We start from the raw sequence: 26,327 nt of genomic DNA, 5'->3' as shown, positions 1-26,327 counted from the left end.
TTTTTTATCTGATTGCTATTTCAGGCATCGTAGGGTATATTCTGAGAAGTGGGATCACTGGGTCAAATGGAAATTCAATTTTTAATGTTTTAAGGTAACACGATATTGTTTTTCATAGTGGCTGCACCAGTCTGCATTCCCACCAGTAGTGTACTAGAGTCCCCTTTTCTCCACACCCTCACCAACATTTGTTGTTTGATGATTTGTAGATGGTGGCCATTCTGACAGGTGTGAGGTGATACTGCATTGTTGTTTTAATTTGCATCTCTCTGATGATTAGTGATGTGGAGCATTTCTTCATAAGTCTCTTAGCCATTTGTATGTCCTGTTTGGAGAGATGTCTATTTAGTTCTTCTGCCCATTTTTTAATTGGGTTGTCTTCCTTTTGCTGAGCTGTATGAGTACTCTATATATTTTGGAAATAAACCCTTTATCTGATGTATGATTGTCAATTATGCTCTCCCATAGAGGGGGTTGCCTTCCCATTTTGGTGGTTATTTCTTTTGCTGTGCAGAAGCTTCTGAGTTTGATGTAGTCCCATGTGTTCATTTTATCCTTTGTTTCTGTTGCCATAGGTGATGTATCATTGAAAATTCTGCTGTGTATGATGTCTGAAATGTTGTTGCCTCCATTTTCTTCTAGGATTTTTATGGATTCATGAGTCACTGTTAAGTCTTTTATCCATTTGAGTTTATTCTTGTGTATGGTGTAAGTTGATGGTCTAGTTTCCCTTTTTTGCATATAGCTGTCCAATTTTTCCAACACCATTTATTAAAGAAGCTGTCTTTACTCCACTGTATGCTCTTGCCCCCTTTATCAAATATTAATTGAGCATATTGTCTTGGGTCCATTTCTGGGTTCTTTATTCTGTTCCATTGATCTATCTGCCTGTTCTTGTGCCAGTACCAGGCTGTTTTGATTACAGTAGCTTTGTAGTATAACCTGAAATCTGGTAATGTGATCCCTCCAACTTTGTTCTTCTTTTTCAAGATTGCTGTGGCTATTCGGGGTCTTTTTTGGTTCCATATGAACTTTTAAAGTATTTGTTTTAGTTCTGTGAGGTATGTCGTTGGTATTTTGATGGGGATTGCATTGAATCCATAGATTGCTTTGAGTAGTATGGACATTTTAATGATGTTAATTCATCCAATCCATGATCATCCAAGAGTGCTTCCACTCTTTTATATCTTCCTCTACTTCTTTTTTCAATGACCTGTAGTTTTCTGTGAATATGTCCTTTACTTCTTTGGTTAAGTTTATTCCTAGGTATCTTAATTTTTTTGCCACAAAGGTAAATGGGATTGTTTTTTTAGTTTCTATCTTTGTGAATTCCACATTGGTGTATAACAATGCCGTGGATTCCTTGACTTTAATTTTGTATCCTGCTACTTTGTGAAATTCATTTATTACATCTAGTAAATTTTTAATGGAGTCATTGGGGTTTTCTACATATAGTATCATGTCATCTGTGAATAATGACGGTTTCACTTCCTCCTTTCCAATTTGGATCCCTTTTATTTTTTCCTCCTGCCTGATTGCTGTGGCTAAGTCTTCCAATACTTTGTTAATGATGTTAATTCTTCCAAACCACTTTTTTATATCTTCTTCTATTTCTTTTTTCAATGACCTATAGTTTTCTGTGACTAGGTCCTTTTCTTCTTTGGTTAAGTTTATTCCTAGGTATCTTAATTTTTTTGCCGCGATAATAAATGGGATTGTTTTTTTAGTTTCTCTTTCTGTGAGTTCATCATTGGTGTACAAGAATGCCATCGATTTCTTGACGTTAAATTTGTATCCTGCTACTTTGCCAAATTCATTTATTAAGTCTAGTAAATTTTTTATGGAGTCTTTGGGGTTTTCTACATATAGTATCATGTCATCTGCGAATAATGACAGTTTCACTTCCTCCTTTCCAATTTGGAGCCCTTTTATTTTTTCTTCTTGTCTGGTTGCTCTGGCTAAGACTTCAGTACTATGTTAAATAAGAGTGGTGAAAGTGGACATCCTTGTCTTGTTCCTGTTCTTAAGAGAAATGCTTTTAGTTTTTGCCCATTGAGTATGATGCTTGCTGTAGGTCTTTCATACATGACCTTTATTATGTCGAGATATGATCTCTCTATTCCCAAATTGCTGAGGGTTTTTATCAGAAATGGGTGCTGGATTTTGTCGAATGCTTTTTCCGCGTCTATTGATATGATCATATAATTTTTATCTTTCATTTTGTTTATATAGTGTATCACATTTATTGACTTGTGAATATTGTACCAGCATTGCGTCCCTGGGATGAATCTCACTTGGTCATGGTGAATAATGTTTTTGATGTATTGCTGGATTTGATTTGCTAGTTTTTTGTTCAGGATTTTGGCATCTATGTTCATCAGGGATATTGGTATGTAGTTTTCTTTCTTTGTAGTGTTTTTTTCTGGTTTTGGAATTAGAATTATGCTGGCCTCATAAAACGAGTTTGGAAGTCTTCCTTCTTCTTGAATTTTTAGTTTGAGGAGAATGGGTATTAGTTCTTCTTTGAATGTTCAGTAAAATTCCCCCATGAATCGGTCCGGGCCTGGGCTTTTGTTTGCTGGGAGAGTCTTGATTAAGTCTTCAATTTCTTTTGTTGTTATTGGTCTGTTCAAGTTTTTTATCTCTTCTTGGTTCAGTTTTGGGAGACTACGTGTTTTTAGAAATTTGTCCATTTTGCTTAGATTGTCGAATTTGTTGCCGTATTATTGTTCATAATATTTGTTAACGATCCTTTGTATTTCTGTGGTGTCAGTAATTATTTCTCCTCTTTCACTTCTGATTTTGTGTATTTGGGTTTTCTCTCTTTTTTTCTTGGTGAGTCTAGCTAAGGGTCCATCAATCTTGTTTATCTTTTCAAACAACCAGCTCTTTGTTTCATTGATCCTTTGAATTGTTTTTTTGGTCTCCATGTCATTTATTTCTGCTCTGATCTTTACTATTTTCTTCCTTCTACTCACTCTGGGGTTTTCTTTAATTTGCTTTCTAGTTGTTCAACTTGTGAGGTTAGATCGTCTATTCAAAATTTTTCTTGTTTCTTGAAGTAGGCCTGTAGTGCTATGACCTTTTACGCTCTTCTGAAAACTGTTTCATCGGGGGAATTTCAAACACACAAAGGCAGACAGACAGCGCGATCGAGCGCCACAGACACACCTTCCGGCTGCGACAGCCTGAGCTCATGGCAGTCCCTGTCCATCCGCACCCTCCCTGCACCCAGTCCTTTCCTCTGGGAGACGCTGAAACGGGGCCCAGACCTCACAGACAGTTCAACACACATGTGCCCTGAACAGAACCACGGCGCCGTTATCACATCTAAGAATTAAGACTCCCAGTCGCGTTACATTGAGTTCAGTTCCTTTGCCTATTTTTTCCAGTGTTTGCTTGTCTGTTTTATGAAGATCCAAATAACATACTAGGTCTGGGGTCCCCAGGACCGCTCCTAAGTTCGGTGATTTGTCACGAGGAGTCATGGAACCCAGCATACAGTCCACTCACAGCTGTGCTTTAGAATGAAGAAAGGACATGGAGCGAGCCAGCAAAGGGACACGACTCCTGGAGGAAGTCCAGAGGACACCAGGAGCCGCTCCCTAGAGTCCTTTCCCCAGGAGCCTCGCAGTAGGCTTGTTCCTCCAACACCGACCCGCCGTGAGTGCTGGTGGCCAGGGGAACGCCTGGACTCCGCGCCCAGGCTGCCCTGGGGCTGCTCACGCGGCCTGTACCCCCCAGCACACCGACACCGCAGATGCCCAGGAGGAGAGCAGGCCGTGGGCAGAGACCACACTGTTGGTCATTTATGCACAGACCGCCCTTCTCATCAGGCAGGGAACAGTGAGAAGCACCCAGTCCGAATCTCCAGATGCCAGCCAAGGGCCAACCTTGCAAACAGTCCTTCCTGCGAATGATGATCTCCGGCCTGCTGTGTTAACTTTTACTTTTTCATAGGTGCGTACATTGTAACTTGCTGATATCTCTTCAATCTCTCTCTGTTTTTTAAATCTTCACCTGAGGATATTTTTCCATCTGTCTTCAGACAGAGTTGGGAGAGGGAGAGAGAAAAGGAAACATCGGTGTGAGAGAGACACATCGATTGGCTGCCTTCTGCACCGCCCCCAGCGGGCCTGGAAATCAAGACCGCAACCCAGGTCCGTGCCCTTGACCGGGGTCAACTCCAAGACCCTTTGGTCCGAAAGCCACACTCTGACCACTGAGGTAAACTGGCCAGGGGTACAAACAATTTTTAAAGTGACTACAGAACCATAAGTTTACTCCTGATTCCTCGTTTCTAATAACCTAAATGACAATGACTAGAATTAAAAATTTTAAAAACCGAAATGTCACCTAATCGGTGTGGCTCAGTGGTTGAGCATCGACCCTGCACCAAGAGGTCGCCGGTTCAATCGCCAGTCAGGACACATGCCCAGGTTGTGGGCCCGATCCCCAGTGGGGGGCATGCAGGAGGCGGCCAATAGATGTTCTCCCTCATGGAAGTTTCTATCTCTCCCTCTACTTTTTCTCTCTCTAAAAATCAATAAAGAAAAAAAAAAAAACTTGGGTCAATTATATAGTTATTTTACAAAGCAGGAGACTGAAATTCAACAAAGGAATACACAATAATTATATTTTATGATGATTACATTCATAAATGATGGTTATGAATTTAATTGCATATCAACACAGAGATGCCTATTTATCCAAATGCAATCCATCCTATAGAAAGAGTTTAAGACACACTCTTTATTTGAACACAAACTCTATTCAGTAGAAAATACAAAAAAACCCACCTCAGTAAGTAGACTTCACCAGCACCACCGAAATAAATGGAGACAAAGTGGAAAAGAAATAGAAGAAAATATCCACATTCCTAGAAAACAACCAGGTTAAAGTCAAAGGGATTTTCATGTGTGTCAGTGACCTGGGAATTCCCGAGTCATGTGCCAGGGAGTGTGTGCTCAGTAAGGCGCGCGTATCAAAGCTACGCTCCAAGTGGGGAGGTGGGCACGTGGGGGTGCTAGGTCATTTCTCTCTCTGTCTCTATCTCATGTGAAATAGAAAACACAGCTTTTTCTCCCCCACAGAAAGGGATAGAGGGGAGGAAGAAAGGGAAGACAAACTGAATCAGAAATTGATTTTGCAGTGAGGTTCATAGTATTAATTTCATAGTGAAATTCATGAGATTCCTAACTACAGAGTAAATTTCTCTGATAAAGAAGTTGATCTGCAGCCCTGGCTGGTTTTGCTCAGTGGTTAGAGCGTCAGCCTATGGTCCAGAGAGACCTGGGTTTGGTTCCCACTAAAGGCATGTACCTCGGTTGCAGTTTGTCCCCGGCCCTGGTTGGTCGTGCGGGTGGCAGCCACTTGATGTGTCCCTTTCGTGTCGATGTTTCTCTCTCTCTCTCTCTTCCTCTCTCTCCCTCCTGCTCTATCTGAACAAAAAATGAAAAAATGTCCTTGGGTAAGGATTAAAAAAAAAGAAGAAGAAGAAGTTGATCTGCATAAGATTGGGACTGGCTAATGGACACCAAATCTCAGCCACCTGCAGCCGATGGGGGACAAATGCTACATTTAAACAATGAGCCATGACAGTGGGTGAGCTACAATGACAGCCGACTAACTCTCAATAGAGTATTTTTAAAGGATATCACAAACCATTTACCAAGATCTGTTCCATAACAAAGCCAGAATAGTAGAAATCTAAACATATATATGAGCTCTCTTAGCATAAGGACATATGAGAAACCAATAGTTGGCAACTGTACATTGTTCTGTAGTCATTTGCCATCTCTTGCTGAAAGTCACTTGCTCTTATCTTTCCTGTATATTAGATTTGAGCTAAAGACCTACTACTAAGTACCAAATATGAAAACACTGTGGCTTTTTTAATGTTATCAGTGTTCCTAAACCAATTTTGAGGTTTTATTTTTTTTATTTTTATTTTTTATCCTCACCCGAGGACATTTTTCCATTTTTTTATACAGATAGAGTGGGAGGGAGAGAGAGGAAGGGAGAGAGAGAGAGAGAGAATCATCAACGTGAAAGGACACATCGAGTGGCTGCCACCCGCATGACCAACCAGGGCCGGGGACAAACTGCAACTGAAGTACGTGCCCTTAGCGGGAACTGAACCCGGGTCTCTCCGGACCGCAGGCCGATGCTCTAATCGCTGAGCCAAACTGGCCAGGGCCCAATTTTGAGGTTTTAAAGATGAAAATACATCTGTAACTCTGTATGAACTGAAACATTATGGACTCATGAAGCTAAAATCACTAGGAACATTTTGCTGGTCTAATGTACATTATGCTTAACTAAAATGCCACATGGTTAAAAAAATTTATTTTTTAATTGATTTTAGAGAGAGAGGAAGGGAGAAGATAGAGAAAGAGAGAGAGAGAGAGAGAGAAACAATGATGAGAGAAAACATCGATTGAAACATTGAGAGAAAACCTCCTACATGCCCCCCACGGGAGATCAGGCCCACAACCTGGGCATGTGCCCTGACCGGGAATCAAACTGGCGACCTTTTGGTGCATGGGTCAATGCTCAACCACTGAGCCACACTAGCCAGGCGCCACATAGTTTTATAAAAATAAAATCAGCTGGAAAATCGTCGGTCCAAAATTCCACAAGTGCAGATCATGAGTTTCACTCCTGCTGGCCAAGTACAAATGCACCGAGTCCCCACGTCCATTAAGCAGGGCAATTTAGTTCAATGGTGATGAATAAAATACTTTCAAGCATTTTATTTACAGTCCTTCATTCTGTGGATTGCAGGCCAATATTCTTTTTGTCCTTTCCCAGTCAATTCAAGTTTGATCTTCCCAGTTAGAAGGAGTGAATCTGGACATGGCTGCCCTGTGGCTTGTGCTCCAGTGGACGTGAGCCAGGGAGGCCAGCTGTTGTACACACAGGAGGATGCCCTTAGTGGAAGAGGCTATGCTGGGGTCATCCCTATCACAACCAGGAAGAGAGGAACCAGCAACCAATTCAAAGTTGGGCCCTGGGTTCTGCTCATTTAACACACAATCAGCTGGCATGAACTGTTGGCAATGCCTGTTTGACAACCAGAAAGAAGAATACTCAAGACTGTATTTCTAAATTATCTTCAGGTGACCGGACAATTTGTGCTGTAGACTAGATGAACAGCAAACATGGAGAAATGAAGGGAACTGTAGCCTCATAGACTGAACTGTATTCCAAGGTGTTATCTTTATAGATTCTGAGACAGTTCAGTAAACTCATTGGAAGAGTCACACATAATACACAATCAATAATCATTGCCATGAACAGGTCTCCACATGAGAAGTTAAACAGGAAAGAAAGGTCTATAACAGGTCTCGACTCCCACAGTTCCAGTCACTGTATAGGTGAAAGAAATAGCCACCTGGCTGGTGCCACACCCCCATGCAGGAGAGAATCCCTGGGCTGTGCTTTCCCAGTGGGACAGGATGAAGGAAACAAAACGAGTCGCAGCGGAAGGTGAGGAACAAAGCTCTGACAGCAGATGGTCCTGGTCGGAAGGTGAATGCCAGTCAGGACAGGTAAAGGCTCCGCCGGTCTCCCGCCGGTCAGAAGCTCCCCAGGGAGTGCTGGGACTGGTTCTGCGGGATCGCTTCCCATCCGCACCATCTAGAGCGCAGGTTATGGAGTGGAGACCACCTACGACGATCAAACCCATGCTTGTGACCTGGTGCCGGAGCATGAAAGCCAGGATCAGAGTGCGCCATGAGAAATTAAGTACAATGAACAGAAAGCCCGGCACGCTATCAGATTTAGATTGAGCCAAGTAGGAAATACCTTTACTATCATGTCCAAAATGGACGAGTTTCAGTGGAGAGAGTGGACTGGTATCCACAGCACGTGCTTGTCCTTATAAAAGCCAGCCAGCTGCCCCTGGCTCGTGTTTGTAACCAGACAGGATGCCCCAAACATTGGGGTCCTCAGCAGCAACTCTTCCAGATGAGGTGCAGAAACAAGCACCACGCCAACTGGGCAAGGATGGGAAGACCTGGCAAAGCAGTTGATACTTATCTTTTTAAAAAAAAATTTCTTTATTGATTTTAGAGAAAGAAGAGGGGAGAGGGAGAGAGAGAGAGAAATATCGATGAGAGAGAACGTCCACTGGCTGCCTCCTGCATGGCCCCCACTGGGCATTTGGCCCATAACCTGGGCATGTGCCCTGACCAGGAATTGAACCAGCGACCTCCTGGTGCATGGGTCGACGCTCAACCATTGAGCCACTCCGGCCAGGCCCGATACTTATCTTTAAACATGATGATCACACTCAGCACAGTATGAAGTGATACTAAGAACACTGATTAGGAATTAGATCAACTGCAGATTCTCAACCCTGGCTGCACAATCACACAATAAAATCACTTGAGGAAAAAGTAAGATGATCTGTTTGCAGATGATATGATCTTATATGAAAGCCCTAATGATTCCATCAAAAAAACCTGTTGGAATAAATTAATTAATCAAAGTAGCAAGATATAAAGTGAGCACACAAAAATCAGTTGCATTTCTGTACACTGACAATGAAATCCAAAATGGAAATTAAGAATTCACTTCCATTTACAATAGCACCCAAAGAAATAAAATACTTAGGAATTAACTATCAATGTAAGAGACTTATACAATGAAAACCACAAAACTTGCTGAAACTAAAGACAAATAAATGGGTTGGGTCCAGCCGGTGTGGCACAGTGGTTGAGTGTCGACCCATGTAGCAGGAGGTCGGCGGTTTGATTCCTGGTCAGGGCACCTGCCCAGGTTTTGAGCCTGATCCCCAGTGGGGGACATGCAGGAGGCAGCCAGTCAATATTCTCTCTCCTCGATGTTTCTATCTCTCTCTCCCTCTCCCTTCTTTTCCCCTATAAAAATCAATAAAGAAAAAAATTAATTAATAAATAAATGGGTTGGAAAACCCATTAAGATATCAATACTATCCAATGTGATCCACAGATTCAATGCAATCCCTATCAAAATCCCAGTGACTTTTCTTTTTCACAGAATTAGAAAAATTCATCCTAAAATTATTATGGAATTCCAGCTCTGGCCAGTTTGGCTCAGCTGTTAAAACATCAAACTGTAGAGCAATGAGTTGCGGGTTTGATTCTGGGCAAGGGCACATACCTCAGTTGCGGTTCATCCTCGACCCTTGTCGGGTCGTACGGGAGGCAACCAGTCAATGTGGCTCTATCACATCACTGTTTCACTCTGTCTCTCTTTCCCCCTCCCTCCCACTCTATCTGATAATAAGTAGAAAAATATCCTTAGGTGAGGAATAAAAAAAGAAATTCTTATGGAATTCCAAATGACCCTGAATACCCAAAACAATCTTGTAAAACAGGTACAAAGCTGGAGGACTCATACTTCTTTTTTTTCCTAAACTTATCTTTATTGTTGAATGTATTACAGATGTTCCCAATTTTTGCCTCCATTGACCCCACCTACCCACTCCCACTCCCTTCTTGCCTTCCCCACACTATTGTCTGAGTCCACTGGTTACATATATATATATATATATATATGCATATAAGTTCTTTGGTTTATCTCTTCCCGCCTCCCCACTTCCCTTTGAGCTCATCAGACTAACAAACAATTTGTACTTCTTAATTCCTTCACCTTTTTCACCCCCCTTCCCTTCCATTTGGCAAACAACAAAAAGGTCTCTGTATCTATGAGTCTGTTTCTGTTTTGCTTGTTCCCTTGGTTTGTAGATTCAATTTTTGATAGATATGTATTTATTGCCATTTTATTATTCATATTTTTTATTTTCTTCTTCTTCAAGAAGACCCATTAACATTTCATATAATTCTGGTTTGGTGGTGATAAACTCCTTTAGCTTTTTCTTGTCTGGAAAACTCCGTATATGTCCATAGATTCTAAAGTATAGCTTTGCAGGATAGTGTAATCTTGGCTATAGGTTCTTGCTATTCATCACTCTGAATATCTCATCATTCCCTTCTGGTCTGCGAAGTTTCTTTTGAGAAATTGGCTGAAAGTCTTATGGGAACTCCCTTCTAGGTAACTAACTGCTTTTCTCTTGCTGCTTTTAAGATTCTCTCTTTGTCTTTAACCGTTTGCATTTTGACTATGATGTGTCTTGGTGTAGGCCTCTTTGAGTTTGTCTTGTTTGGGACTCTATGTGCTCCCTGGACTTGTATGTCTGTTGTATGCCTGTTTTCTCCACCAAGTTAGGGAAGTTTTCTGTCATTATTTTTTTCAAATAGATTTTCAATTTCTTGATTCTCTCTTCTCCTTCTGGCACCCCTATGATGCGAATGTTTATATGCTTGAAGTTGATCCCGGAGGATCCTTACACTATCCTCATTAATTTTTTTTTATTCTTTTTTCTTTTTGCTGTTCTGATTCAGTGGTTTTTGTTTTCTTATATTCCAAATTGATAGTTTGCGTCTTGGCTTCACCTAGCTCTACTATTGATTCCCTGTAAATAATTCTTTATTTCAGTTAGTGTATCCTTCATTTCTGACTTTTTGTTGTTGTTGTTGTTGTTGTTGATGATGTTCTCACTAAATTCCTTGATGTTCTCACTAACTTCCTTGATGATCCCACTAAGTTCCTTGAGCATCCTTATAACCATGTTTTGAACTCTGCAGCTGATTGATTGTTTATCTCCATTTTGTTTAGTTCTTTTCCTGGAGTTTTGTTCTATTCTTTCATTTGGGACATATTTCTTGGTATTCTCATTTTAATTGCTTCCCTGTGTTTGTTTCTATGTATTAGGTAGATTTGCTGTGTCTCCTAGGCTTCGTAGGGTGGCCTGTTGTAGTAGGTGTCCTGTAGGGTCCCGTGGCACAGCCTTCCTGATCACCCCAGCTGGGACCTCAAGGTGCACACCTAGTGTGGACTGTACACCCTTCTGTTGTAATTGAGTCTTGATTGCTGTTAGCATCTCAATGGGAGGGATTTACTCAGGCTGATCAGCTGCAAGGACTGGCTGTGTCCACTAACTGCTGACCTCTGACCACCTTGGAGGGGCTCACCACAGAGCGAGAATAACTTCATCAGGGCTCTGGTACCCACTGAGTCCACTCCTTGAGTGTGTCACTAGTGGAGGTGGTTGAGTGGTGGTGCTTCCATGTGGTCTGAAACTGTCCACTGGGTATGCTGGCTCTGAAGCACCAGGCATAAGCTACAAAGCTATCTTGCAGATGGCTGCTTCTCGTGCTGGGCTTGCAGGTTCCCATTCAAAGCCAAGCTGTGAACCAAGGCTGGTTGCTTCTAGTGCCTGGCCTGGGGCCACTTAGTGAGAGATATGGGGCTCACTGAGACGAAATGCTGCTTGTTTGAGAGAATTTAAGAAAATCTGAAGCAGGAGCCAAGACAGGCCAATGCAATGGTGAAGCCACTGGAAACAGCTTGGGTGGGCCCGAGATTGGGTGTAGCAGGGCCTCAAGGGAATCATGAGCAAACAGTGTGAGCCAGGTTGCTGGAGTCCCAGATATAGTGCCCATTTGCTGCTCTGGGGAAGGGCTCACCAAAGGAACTTCCAACAGCAAGTCTGTCCAGGAAAAAGCTGCTCCTCCAACTCTCACCCAGATGCCAAACAGCTCAGTTCTTCCTAGTAGTCTCTGGTGCCTTTCAAGCTGCCGCCCCCTCATTGGAGCTCAGATGAGCAAGTCTCAGTAGGTCCTTACATGAGCCCTTTCAAAGGAACTGCCTGGGGCTCCAGAGGCCTCTCTTCCCTCAGCCTCAGGCTCCCTCAGCATCAATTCCCGCGGGTTTTACAGCCAGAAGTGATGGGGATTCTCTTCCTGACCCTGGACCCTAAGCTGATGGCCTGGTGTGGGCTGGGAACCCCTCAGTCTTCAGGGAGGACCTTCCCAGCTGAGATGTCCCTCCGGATTTTTTTGTGTGTGTGGTACGGGCCTCTAGCGAGAACCGAATCTGGAACTCTCTAGTCCACAGGCTGATGCTCAACCACTGAGCCAAACTGGCCAGGACCCTCGTGATTTTTATCCACCCCATGTGAGTGTGCGACCAGCCTGTCTGCGCCTCTGCCCCTCCTACCAGCCTTGGTGTGGCTGCTTCTTTCATTTCCCAGTTGTAGGACTTTTATTCAGCTCGAAGTCAGGTGGTTCTGAATGATAGTTGTTTTTTGGTTTTGATTTTTTTTTTTTTCAGAAAGATGTTCCGTTTTTTATTTTTATTTTTTTATTGAATTAATTAATTTATTTTTGTTACAGATGTTTCTCCTTTTTCCCACCAATGATTCCCCCCTCCCCCATCCTCCTTGCCCTGTCCCCAGCTTTGTTGTCCATGTCCATTGTTCATGCATACATGCATATAAGTTCGGTGGTTTATCTCCCCCCCCATCCCCTTATCTGGGGATTATCAGTCTGTACCCCACTTCCACGTCTCTGGGACTACCCCGTTCCTCAGACTGTTATGTTCATTATATTCCACAAATAAGTGAGATCATATGATACTTGTCTTTCTTTGTTTGGCTTGTTTCGCTTAGGATAATACTCTCCAGGTCCCTCCATGTTGTCTCAAAAGATAAGAGATCTTTCTTTCTTACAGCTGCATAGTACTCCATTGTGTATATGTACCACAGCTTTCTTATCCATTCGTCTACTGATGGAATTTGGGTTGTTTCCAGATCTTAGCTATTGTAAATAGTGCTGCTATGAACATGGGGGTACATATATTCTTTCTGATTGGTGTTTCAGGCTTCTTAGGGTATATTCCTGGAAGCGGGATCACTGGGTCAAATGGAAGTTCAATTTTTAATTTTTTGAGGTAACACCATATTGTTATCCATAGTGGCTGCACCAGTCTACATTCCCACCAGCAGTGTACAAGAGTCCCCTTTTCTCCACACCCTCGCCAACACTTGTTGTTTGATGATTTGTTGATAGCGGCCATTCTGACAGGTGTGAGGTGATACCTCATTATGGTTTTAATTTGCATCTCTCTGATGATTAGTGATGTTGAGCATTTCTTCATATGTCTCTTGGCCATTTGTATGTCCTGTTTGGAGAGGTGTCTATTTAGTTCCTCTGCCCATTTTTTAATTGGGTTCTTTGTCTTCCTTTTGTTGAGTTGTATGAGCACTCTATATATATTGGAAATTAACCCCTTATCTAATATATTATTGGCAAGTATGCTCTCCCGTACAGTGGGTTGCCTTTTTATTTTGATGATTGCACAGAAGCTTTTTAGTTTGATGTAGTTCCATGTGTTCATTTTTTCCTTTGTTTCTGTTGACTTAGGTGATGTATCAGTGAAAATTCTGCTGCGGATAATGTCTGAAATTTTGTTAACTACAGTTTCTTCTAGGATTTTTATAGATTCATGAGTCACGTTTAAGTCTGTTATCCATTTTGAGTTTATTCTTGTGTATGGTGTAAGTTGATGGTCTAGTTTCATTTTTTTGCATGTAGCTGTCCAATTTTCCCAACACCGTTTATTAAAGAGACTGTCTTTACTCCACTTAATGCTCTTGCCACCTTTGTCAAATATTAATTGAGCATATTGTCTTGGGTCCATTTCTGGATTCTCTGTTCTTTTCCACTGGTCTATATACCTGTTCTTGTGCCAGTACCAGGCTGTTTTGATTACAGTAGCTTTGTAGTATAACCTGAAATCTGGTAATGTGATCCCTCCAACTTTGTTCTTCTTTTTCAAGATTGCTGTGGCTATTTGAGGTCTTTTTGGTTCCATATGAACTTTAAAAGTATTTGTTCTAGTTCTGTGAAGTATGTCGTTGATATTTTGATGGGGATTGTATTGAATCTATAGATTGCTTTGGGTAGTATGGACATTTTAATGATGTTAATTCTTCCAAACCACTTTTTTATATCTTCTTCTATTTCTTTTTTCAATGACCTATAGTTTTCTGTGACTAGGTCCTTTTCTTCTTTGGTTAAGTTTATTCCTAGGTATCTTAATTATTTTGCCGTGATAATAAATTGGATTGTTTTTTTAGTTTCTCTTTCTGTGAGTTCATCGTTGGTGTATAAGAATGCCATCGATTTCTTGACGTTAACTTTGTATCCTGCTACTTTGCCAAATTCATTTATTAAGTCTAGTAAATTTTTTATGGAGTCTTTGGGGTTTTCTACCTATAGTATCATGTCATCTGCGAATAATGACAGTTTCACTTCCTCCTTTCCAATTTGGATCCCTTTTATTTTTTCTTCCTGTCTGATTGCTGTGGCTAAGACTTCAGTACTATGTTAAATAAGAGTGGTGAAAGTGGACATCCTTGTCTTGTTCCGTTCTTAAGAGAAATGCTTTTAGTTTTTGCCCATTGAGTATGATGCTTGCTGTAGGTCTTTCATACATGACCTTTATTATGTCGAGATATGATCTCTCTATTCCCAAATTGCTGAGGGTTTTTATCAGAAATGGGTGCTGGATTTTGTCGAATGCTTTTTCCGCATCTATTGATATGATCATATAATTTTTATCTTTCATTTTGTTTATATAGTGTATCACATTTATTGACTTGTGAATATTGTACCAGCATTGCATCCCTGGGATGAATCTCACTTGGTCATGGTGAATAATGTTTTTGATGTATTGCTGGATTCGATTTGCTAGTATTTTGTTCAGGATTTTGGCATCTATGTTCATCAGGGATATTGGTACATAGTTTTCTTTCTTTGTAGTGTTTTTTTCTGGTTTTGGAATTAGAATTATGCTGGCCTCATAAAACAAGTTTGGAAGTCTTCCTTGTTCTTAAATTTTTAGAAATAGTTTGAGGAGAATGGGTGTTAGTTCTTCTTTGAATGTTCAGTAAAATTCCCCCGTGAAGCCATCTGGGCCTGGGCTGTTGTTTGCTGGGAGAGTCTTGATTACGTCTTCAATTTCTTTTGTTGTTATTGGTTTGGTCAAGTTTTCTATCTCTTCCTGGTTCAGTTTTGGGAGACTCTGTCTTTCTAGAAATGTGTCCATTTCACTTAGATTGTCAAATTTTTTGCCGTATAATTGTTCATAATATTTGTTCACAATCCTTTGTACTTCTGTGGTGTCCGTTATTATTTCTCCTCTTTCTTTTTTGATTTTGTGTATTTGGGTTCTCTCTCTTTGTTTCTTGGTGAGTCTAGCTAAGGGTCCATCAATCTTGTTTATCTTTTCAAAGAACCAGCTCTTGTTTCATTGATCCCACTTCTAGGAATATACCCTAAGAAGCCTGAAACACCAATCAGAAAGAATATATATACCCCCATGTTCATAGCAGCACTATTTACAATAGCTAAGATCTGGAAACAGCCCAAATGTCCGTCAGTAGATGAATGGATAAAGAAGCTGTGTTACATATACACAATGGAGTACTATGCAGCTGTAAGAAAGAAAGATCTCTTATCCTTTGAGACGACATAGAGGGACCTGGAGAGTATTATCCTAAGCAGAACAAGCCAAACAGAGAAAGACAAGTATCATATGATCTCACTTATTTGTGGAATATAATGAACATAACAGTCTGAGGAACGGGGTAGTCCCAGAGACGTGGAAGTGGGGTACAGACTGACAATCACCAGATAAGGGGGTGGTGATGGAGAGATAAACCACAGAACTTATGCATGTATGCATGACCAATGGACTTGGACAACAAAACGGGACAGGGTTGGGAGGATGGGGGAGGGAGGAATCATTGGGGGATAAAAGGAGAAACATCTGTAACAAAAATATATTAATTAATTTTTTAAAAAAGTAAAAATAATAGAACTACCATGTGATCTAACAGTTTCACTTCTGGGTATATATGTAAAAGAACTAAAATTAGGGTCTCAGGAAGATGTTTGTACATGCATGTAGCATTACTGACAGTAGTCAAATGTGGACGCAATGCGAGTATCCATGGACAGATGCGTGGATAACAGAATGTGTTTCATACACACAGTGGAGTATCATTCAGTCCTAAAAGGAAGGTAATTCTGACATGCTACAACATGGATGAACATTGAAAATATGGTGCTAATTGAAGCCAGCCAGGCATCAAAAGATAAACACTACTGATCCCAGTGAACTGAGGTACTCAGAGTTGTTAAAACATAGAGACAGGAAGCAGAATGATGGTGTCCAGGGGCGCGGGAGGCGGGATGGGAGTCAGGGCTGAATGGAGAAAGAGTTTTAGTTTTACAGTGTGAAAAGGGTTCTGGAGATGGATGTATAACATTATGAATGTATTTAATATCATTGATCTGTAGACTTAAAAATAGTTAAGGTGGTAAATTTTTTGTTATGTGTATTTTACTACAATAGAAAATACTGAAAAAAATATCACTCAAGAGCTTTTAACTAGTCTGATGCCCAGGCTGCTCCTTGACCCGTTAATTACATAGGACTCTCTGAGGGTGGGTCCAGGCACTCGTCCTGCTGCAGGGAGTGGGCGTCCAGCACACTGCAGGCCACGGAGATGCCTCTGTCCCTTCTCGAGCTCTTCAGGAACAGCTCCGAGGGGAATGTTGGGGGGCCTTACCTGTCCGTTCATAAAGTACGACCACCTGTATTGTGTAAATGGTTATTTCTCTGATATCTTCTTTCTCTATCCCTTCCCACTTTTGTTGCTTTCTCCTTCCTTTTTTTCTCCTTCCTTTCTGCAGAGTGTGTCTAACTGACCCTGTGTGCGTTCAGTTTGTCTGATACTCCCCATCAATTTGTCTTCCACAGCAGACTGCTCATGCCTTCCCCTCTCGATTTACAGCCGTTCCAGCCCCTCATTCCCCACCGCCTCCCCTTGCCTTCCCTTCCAGAGAAGTGTAGCTGTTCCCTAAACCCTGTGCCTGAGAACTTGCCTTAGCTCCCAGCATTCCCGAGATGGCATGCAGACCAAGTCCCTCGGGAACCCCCTGTCCTCACATTCACGGATCAGTGTGGGTACTCAGGCTTAGCAGGACGTATCAGTTCACCAAAGAGAAGTGTTCTCTGGGTTCTCTGAGAATAGGTTGGAGTCCATTGTTGACTAAGTGTTAAAGGCAGGCTCTTAGGGGAACTGGAAGGACAAGTGCTCCTTCTGTGCCCCAGGCCCCATGTGAGGCCCTAGGGACCCAGTTAGAAAAGGAAAAGCACCTGCCCTAAGGAAATCCCAGTCTAGGTTTGGGAGGCAGATAATTAAACAGGCGATTAAAATACCTTATGGTAAGTGCTTGCAAGAGGTGAACACAGGTTTTGTAGAAACTAAAAGAAGGAAACCAAAACTACCTAGAAGAGGTAGGGAAGGAGTCAAGGAAGGCTTCTTGTAGGAGGCGCCATTAGGAATGTGTTTTATTTTTAACTTAAAAATAGGCTCATTGTAGAAAATTAGAGTGAATAAAGAAAGGACACTGAAACCTGACAGGTGTGGCTCAGTGGTTTGAATGCCGTCCCAGAGACTGCGAGGCCCTGGTTCGATTCCCAGTCAGAGCGCATGCCCGGGTTGCGGGCTCGATCCCCAGTGGGGAGCGTGCAGGAGGCAGCCAATGGATGTTTCTCTCTCACATCAATGTTTCTATCTCTCGCTTTCTGAAAAGTCAATAACATTTTTAAAAAATAAAAAAGAAAGGACACTGAAGATAAACATAAACAACTTTTTTTTTATCCTCACCCGAGGACATTTTTCCATTTTCTGTTCAGATAGAGTGGGAGAAAGAGAGAGAGAGAAACATCGATGTGAAAGGGACACATCGAGTGGCTGCCACCCGCATAACCTAATCAGGGCCGGGGACAAACTGCAACCGAGGTACGTGCCCTTAGTGGGAACCGAACCCCGGTCTCTCTGGACCACAGGCCGACGCTCTAACCGCTGAGCCAAACCAGCCAGGGCCATAAACAACGTTTATACAGTCTTCTAACTTGTGTCAGGTTGGAGGGACTTATGAGACCAAATGTGTGGTCACTCCCTTGTGCCCGGTGCCATCCTGGAGTGCTATACTTGCTGACAGCCTGGAAATGCTGGCCGAGGTCTGTGTTGAAACCAATGCTCTGCGAAGAGGCAGAGTCTCAGGAAGGCAAGAGGAGACCTGGCTCCCAGGCTATCGTTTCAGAGGAACCCTCCTCCATCCTCTGATTGTTTTTATTTTATTTTAAAGATTTTTCTTTATTGATTTTTAGACAGAGAGGAAGGAAGAGGGAGAGAGAGAGAGAAACATCAATGAGAGAGAACATGGATAGGCCGCCTCCTGCACACCCCTCCTGGGGATGGGGCCCACAACCTGGGCATGTGCCCTGACTGGGAATCAAACCCGCGACCTCCCGGTGCCTGGGCTGATCCTCAACCACGGAGACACACCAGCCAGGCCTGATAGTTTTTATTTAAAAATTTTTTTTCTTTATTGATGTTAGAGAGAGAGGAAGGGACAGGGAGAGAGAGACAGAGAAACATTGATGAGAGAGACTATCAATTGGCTGCCTCCTGCATGCTCCCCACTAGGGATTGGGGCCACACCCCAGGCATGAGCCCTGATCAAGAATCAAACTGGTGACACCTTGGTGCCTGGGCTGATGCTCAGCCACTGAGCCACAGCAGCGGGGTGTCCTCTGATTGTTGGTAAAAAAAGTTACCCAACCAGTGAAAACCTTGAGGCGTGCTGGGCCTGGGCATATTCTACCCCACTGCATCCATCCTGAGGGCACTGTGTGTGCCACACCTCCCGGAGGTGTCAGGGTGCACACGGAAAGGCTTCCTCCTAGGAGCTACCAATTTTGCTAGAAACATTAAAATAAATACCGCATGTTCCCAAAGACAGTAATACTTCCTGAGTGTGAGCTCCCAGTGCCTAGCAGGTCGACCACAGCGCAGGATTTTACAACACCGGTTCAATCGGCCCTGGCCAGTGTGGCTCAGCTGGTCGGAGCATTGTGCTGTCTACCGAAAACGGGGAACCAGTCGACCTGCACCCTGCCCGACTGTATGCTAGGTAGCACACAAGGGCAACAGCAACTTTTTTGTTGTTGTTAATTTTATTTATTTATTTATTTACATTGTAGTAGTTGATATACTATCATGGTGTCTAATTCAAAAGACACACAAGATGACATTTAAATGTTTGTCTCCTGGTTGCACATCTCTGTCATTATATTGAAAATGATTAAAGTGATTTAAATAGGAGGATTATATGGTATGTAAATTATTTCTCAGTGAAGCTGCTACAGAAGGGAAAAGTCTCCCTTCTACCTTACTACCCTCGTGCCCTGGCCACTCTGTTTTCCCAGAGGCTATCCTGTGATCTGCCTCCTCCTGGGGCCATAGAAATATTGGTATGGGCAGAGAAATATGCGTATATGTTTTCTCCTCCGCTCTCCTAATACGAAAGCCTAGACAGAGTTCTTAAAGGAGCAGAACCGTAGCCTTGAGGGGCAGAGCCCACCTAGGGGCAGCACACGAACAGGCGATAGGCTCACAGGAAGGAGGCGCAGGCACCGAGTGGAGTGGGGCTGTGTGGGTCAGGGGAGATGCCACAGCGCAGAGCCTGCGAGGAAGCTGGGGCTCATCACTGGCGCTCAGCATCTCCGGCCTATTGCGCCACAGGAGGTGACCAGCAGCGCCCAGTTTGCCTAGGACTTGCCCTGTTTTAGTTTATTTAATTAATTTATTATTATTATTATTATTATTATTATTATAATCCTCACCCAAGGATATTTTTCCATTAGAGTGGGAGGGAGAGAGAGAGACATCAGTGTGAGAGAGACACATCAGCTGGTTGCCTCCTGCATGACCCCGACCAGGGCCAGAACCGAACTGCAACCGAGGCACGTGTCCTTGACCGGAATTGAACCCGTGAGTCTTTGGTCCATGGCCGAGGCTCTAACTGCTGAGCCAGACCGTCAGGGCAGACTTGCCCTGTTTTAAACCAGTAAGTCCCAAGTTCCGGAAAGTCCGGAAAGTCTCTCAGTCCCAGCATTGTTAACTTGTCTTGGTGGTTTGACCCATTTCCTTTTTTTTTCCCTCAGGAGATGGTGAGTTTTATTTTGTCTTGTCAGCATGGAGGTTTGATTTGCAATCAGATGTTCCCAGGTCGCGAGAGACTAAGCGAAGCAGAGGGTATAGGTCTCCTGAGCAGCCTCTCGCTGGCCTTCGTGGTCACCAACGGGACAGGGCCTGCAGAGCGGAGCTGAGGCTGCATGTTCTTCAGTTTCTTTGGTTCAGGTACAGATCAGGAGTCCCAATCTTTTTGTCATTGTTTCTTTTCTTTTCTTTTTTTTTTAATCCTCACCTGAGGACATTTTTGCATTTATCTTCAGATAGAGAGGGAGGAAGAGAGACAGAGAAACATCGATGCGAGAGAGACACATCAAGTGCCTTCCACCCCATGACCCCAACCAGGGCCGAGGACAAACTGCAACCAAGGTATGTGCCCTTAGTGGGGAACTGAACCTGGGACTCTGTGGTCCGTGAGCTGATGCTCTAACCGCTGAGCCAAACTGGCCAGGGCTGTCATTGTTTCTGTCTGACTCTTTACAAGCCTTTGTTCCCTCCATCTCCTGGACCATTGCTGGAATTTTACTTTGGCCTTGAGAGACATTCACCATCCACTTTATTTTCTTCTTTCCTTGCTGGTCCTTCCTAGATGGTTGAGCCAGAACTCCTTCCCCCTGCCCCCAACCCCACACCCTTTGGGGGTGCTGCTCTGAGCTCTGAGATGAAGCAGGGTGGTGAGAGCTCCACTTCACCCAAGCATTCTCCTTCGGTGGAGGGGCTGGCATTACATTCAGAGGCTGTTCGGGTTTGGGAGGCTCAGAAGTTGGAGAGTGACAGCCTTTCCCCTAACTGAGTGTTTCATTTTGCAGACACTTCTCACCCTCTCTCCTTCCTGCATTTCCGCCAGGTGTGGCTGAGGCCCCAGTCTGTGATGACTCACTTCTGTTTTCTACCTACTGGTTCCGCGCCCCTCCACAGCCCAGCTCGCGTGTCCCTCGGAGGCTGATGTTCTAGTTTGGGTTCATCCACCTGACGCTGCAATGTCTCCGGCTCCTTCCAGAGCGGCTCCTGTTTCCGTTCTCTGGTAGCTGTGTCAACAGGCGTCGGCCCTCCACAGAGAGCGGCTGACGGATGGCGTGTGAGGTGCTAGCAGGGGAATCATCTTCCTTGGGAATAGTCTGAGGCCTTGGAGTCAGTGTGGGTCTTCGGGATGAGCCTGCATCACATCTACACCCATGTCTGGAGCTCCATGTCCCGTCATCTCGTCTATCACAGTCTTCATACGTGCCCCTCCTCTGCAGTCACTGCCCCACAGTGCCTGCCGCCAAATACTCTTCTGCCACTGTGTGTGCTGGAGTCACATCCTTGGTCGCAGTCTCTGCTGCCTCCGCCATCTGTGCTCCTGGCCCCCCTGTCAACCCATATCCCTGTGCTGGTGATTCCAATCTCAATACCCACCATGGTAGGGGTTTGGATCATAATGAGCTCAAAGCTTGTCTCTAAAGCTATCATCACTTCTTCTGGGTGAGTAGTCATAAAAGTTGTCTGTGGCAGGATGGGCCCACCAGTCTGTATCTGTTTCATCAGAATCCTGATGTCTGTGTCAACCAAAAGAACAGTCATTCCTGTCTTTGATCAGCAGTGTCCACCCAAAATTCTCCTGTTATGTAGAGACATTACCTAGAGATGTTCCACAGACTATGTCAAGAAGGAAATGCAAATTAAACCAACACTGGGATACCACTGCACATCTATTAGAACAGCTAAAATCCAAACACACTGACGGGCTGGAGCATCAGGAAACTCTCCTTCATGGGAGTTCAAATGGCACAGCCACTTTAGAAGACAGTTTGTTGGTTTCTTACAAAACTCAACATATACTTACCATAAGGACCAGCAATTATGCTCCTTGGTATTTATCTAAAGCAGTTTAAAACATATGTCTATGCAAAAACCTGGATGTTTATAATTGCTTTATTTCTAATAATTGTCAAAACTTGGAAGCAACCAAGATGTCCTGCAATAGGTAAATAATAGACTGTGGTATGTCCAGACAATGGAATATTTTTCAATGCTAAAAGGATGTGAGCTAGTTGTCAAACCACTAAATGACATGAAGGGAACAAATGCATTTAGGATATTAATCATAATTCTTTATAGCCTGTGTCTGATAGCTCCAATATATCAATCTCCTGCAAATCTGTTTCTCTTTTCTTATTCTGATTTTTTGTCACTTGGTTCTATTTACTGACATGGCTTGTAGACTTTTGATCAAGTTTTAGACAACATGCATGAACAATTGTAGGAGTTCTACATGTTTTCCTTCTCCAGAGATACGTTCATTTTCTTCTGGCAGAAAAATTAGGGACAGAGCTCCCTGGTGCAATTAGGAAATATGGTATTTTGAGGCTGGGCTTTAGGTTTTATGAGGCTAATATATGTCCACTGTGCCCTTACTCCTATCTGCAGTCTGCCTGGAGTCCTGACTGCAAGCCTGGAGGTGTTTTTCAGAGCTCTGACTCCTTGTTGGCCCCGACTTCCCATTCTGGACTCCTCAGCCCAATGACCCTATTTCACTATTTAGCCTCTGACCTGCCTCTTTCTGCTTGGGCTTTTGATCTCTTCCCGCATGCTGTAGGAATCAGCAAATGCCCGATGGGAAAAGTGGGGTGGAGCATCCGCTCATTTTCCAACGATTCTCTTTACTCTGGGATCTGAGCCCCTCTAGTCCTGGCTTTTTTTGCTAGCCACGAATGCCACATTTTTTTAAAACTTATCTTTATAGTTGAATGTATTACAGATGTTCCTAATTTTCCCCCATTGACCCCTCCTCCCCACTCCCGCCCCCCTCCTGCCTTTCCCCACACTGCTGTCTGTGTCCATTGGTTATGCACATATGCATATAAATTCTTTGGTTTATTTCTTCCCACTCCCCAATCCCCCTTCCCTTTGAGGTTTGTCAGTCTAGCAACCAATTTGTACTTCTTAATCCCTTCGCCTTTTTCACCCATTCTCCCAAACCACTCCCATCTGGCAACCAACAAAATGTTCTCTGTATCTATGAGAATGCTTCTGTTCTGCTTGTTCATTTTGTTTGTAGATTCAATTATCGATAGATATGTATTCATTGCCATTTTGTTTGTTCATATTTTTTATCTTTTTCTTCAAGAAGACCCTTCAACATTTCATATAATAATGGTTTGGTGGTGATGAACTTCTTTAGCTTTTCACATTTTGTTTTGATACCCTGTGAGTCTCTAAGCTGCTTCTTTTCCCTTGGCCTCCAGGTCCTGCACTTCCTGTTTATAAGTCAGCAAACGTCTCAAGGGGAGAAATCACGGAGAGTGTTACCCTGATCCCGTGGCATTTTTTTTCTGTCCCATTCTTAGTCCCTCAAGTCCTAGGTGCCTTGATCACTTTCTGATACTGTCAAAGATTTGTGTTTTTACTCTAACTTTAGTCATCCTTAGTGGAGATTTGGAATAAAACCAGATCTTACATCGGGGCTGGAAGCAGTGGCCCGGATTTTGACAGCTAGGATACCCTAGCAGCGGCTAGGATACAGTTTTCCGTCGGGCCCCCTGAGGAAAGGACATGCTGTGTGAGGGTCTGATTTTCCCAGCACTTTCTTTCATTTGGACCACCTGGAACGCTTGCTCTCAGAGGACATGTCTTCTGGTTTTTATTTTGCAGGAATGAATCTTTTAACATCAGTATGCAGCTTATTTTACCTCTGTTGCCTATGACAATTAAAATAGTATTACTTGGTGCTAAGTTGACAGACACAAATGCATGCTTGGGCGTGAAATGCAAAGAGACAATCCTACAATTATATTTAATTGAAAAAAATTATCATCCAAATTAAAACACAAAATTGAAAAGTATCTTATTCTGTACTTGCTGACCATGAAGAACATTGGCAGTACTCATGTGAAAAATAATTTTGTCTGTGGTGGTATAAAGTGATACTTTTCATTTGTGTTTACTTATTGCTACCAGTTTAGATTTTTTTAACTGTAAAAATGTGTAAATATTCTCTATGGAGAAAAGAGGCATAAATTATAGAAAAATGGAACTAAAGTGACGAAAGGGAGTCCCTGCTGCAAATGACTCAAGAAAGTACCTGGTGCAACTGACGACCGAGAGCCCCAGCGGGAAGTGACCTCCGAGTGGCCCAAGAGCACTGGGGCAGGTTACCACAGAGGCTCAGGGAGAAACAGGTTGTCCCAGAGCACACAGCAAGTTACTTGGAGTTCCAAACTCAGAGCTAATTAGTGCCTCCAGCTCCTCCTGCACTGGAAGAACTGCATGCAACTGGAAGGATAAAACTACCCGACAGAAAATGGAAACATTGAAGCCCTGAGTAAGAATATTCCTGTGCAAAGCCTGCGCAGTGGAGGGAGTGTGGCATTTGGAGGTACTGAGGTCTAGCTCCTGGCTGCTTTCTTATTCTTGGCAGGTCCACAGGCCTTCGATTATGAAGAAGCAAGGTTGAAGAAAAGGCAATGCTATTTCTCAGCATAATGCAAAGTCCTGATATCATTATGAAATCAAATTCTTGGGATTTATGAAGCAGTTAGAAAAATCCTTTTTCTACTGAAGAATTTAGCCTCTGAAAATCTCTGAGATGAAACTTGGTTTGGAAGAAGGCATGTCTAACTGGACCTGCACACATGCACACACGCACGTGTAAATTTGCATGCGCACGTGTGTGTGTGTGTACGCAGGGATTTGCTTCTGCATTGGTCATACATACCTGCAAATCCTACTTTTGAAGAGATCTTCAAGACAGTCACAATGATTGTCCATATCTGTCCAGGATTGGACTGGACTGTGTAAATTCGGGAGTCCATAACTATCAGTTACTGTCTGGGTGAAGCCTCAGGTGTTTCTCTAGACTCGGTCTTCAGCGAAGGGAACCGGTACTCACGATGGGTGTAGACCGAACGACTGGTCCGGAGTCTTCTCCCCGGGATGGTAATGCACATCCGCACTCCAGCCACGGCCTCCTGGTGCGGGCGTGTCTCCCCGCCCGTTCACTCTGGACTCGGTTGTGTGGCATCCTTTGGCTACAAGAATGTTAGCAGACATACAGCAGAGGCTTGAATATGCATGTGTGCTGGGGCTTGCCCTCTTGCATTTCATTATTGCCCTGGGAACTTCCCTGCGTAGCCCATTCTTATGGAGGACGAGAGATCAGCGGAGGAGATGGGGTCCACCTCAGTTTGGGGCGAAGCCCCAGCTGACATGCAGATGCACGAGAAGGATGAGTGACTGTGCTTGAACCCCTGTTTTAGGGTGATTGGTAATGCAGTTGTTGGGACAATAGCTGACCGACACCATGGGCAGGCAGTGAGTCCAGGGCTAAGACCAATTCCTATGGACAGAAAGGGGAAAACAAAGAGAAAGTAGTGATATCCAACAGAGAGGAAAACGAGGGCAGGAGAACAAAATTATGAAGGGGTACACATGTAAGGGACCCCATGGCGGCTTCGAGAGTTCTTTCCTCTTTAATTACCCCAACCTTTTGGTAAAGTTTGCTCTGCACATCCTGTCTTCTGTGAGTGTAGAGAACACAGCCGGAGCCAGGGCCTGTGGGAACCACGGGGCAGACTGCTCTGCAGAGCTGTGCCCAGGAGTTCCAGGCAGTGACTATGGCGGGGTGGCTGTGACCCACAAACTGCAGCAGCTGAGATGAACTTGCAGTGGCCAGAAGGGAGCTTCTAGTCCACCATGACAGCCTTTGAGCTGAGGGGTGGGTGGGAGTTACGGCAGTGGAGGGGAAGGGTCTCCAGTATAGCTATGCACATGTAAATAAGTTGTTGGTATCCTGGAGAATCACGAATTTCACAGAATCCACACGTTAACAAACATATTAACTCTGAACTGCCATATCATTTTAATGTGCATAAGAATATCCTACGGGGTTTGTTTAAATGGAGACTCTCGGCCCATTCCTAAGTCCGTCCAGGACCACACTTAGAGAAACATGGATACACTGCATCCCCAGGGCAGCTGGAACGGCCCCTAGTCTTCAGGCTGGTTCTCTGGGGCGCCAAGGACCCTCTTACACAGGCCATATGGGCATTCCTTCTTTCTAAGGTCGAAACCAGAAGATCAGGCCTGTCACATGCTCTACGTCCCCTAACCAGAACCTCCCGATTTCCTTCCCACCCTTGTCATCGAACCTACAAGGCACTCCTAATGCTGGGAAAGATGTGTTCCCAAACTTCTATGTACGTGTCATGTGCTACCTCACACCAAGCCACGTTTAATTTCGTCTTGTCGCTTGACCAGCTAAGAATCTGTGAAATTTCAGTTTGCAAACAAATCTGTTTTCACATCCTTCCGCCTTTTTCAGGGCAAGGTGAAGGAGAAAATGTTTATATGCTATTTTTGTTCATTTTGTTTTAAGGTGAAGTTTAAATATATAAAATCCCCC

The 26,327-nt window shown here is 43.5% G+C and overlaps 2 pseudogenes; both read right to left on the bottom strand.

Moving 5' to 3' along the window:
* Nucleotides 1–6,768: 6,768 nt before the first annotated feature.
* On the bottom strand, nt 6,769–7,690 carry LOC118626158 (annotated as a pseudogene).
* Nucleotides 7,691–20,467: 12,777 nt separating this feature from the next.
* LOC118626157 lies at nt 20,468–22,516 on the bottom strand (annotated as a pseudogene).
* Nucleotides 22,517–26,327: the final 3,811 nt, after the last annotated feature.

This window comes from Molossus molossus, unplaced genomic scaffold, assembly GCF_014108415.1.
Source record: "Molossus molossus isolate mMolMol1 unplaced genomic scaffold, mMolMol1.p scaffold_m16_p_12, whole genome shotgun sequence".
Lineage (NCBI taxonomy): Eukaryota > Metazoa > Chordata > Mammalia > Chiroptera > Molossidae > Molossus > Molossus molossus.
This window is presented reverse-complemented; position numbering and strand designations above follow the sequence as displayed.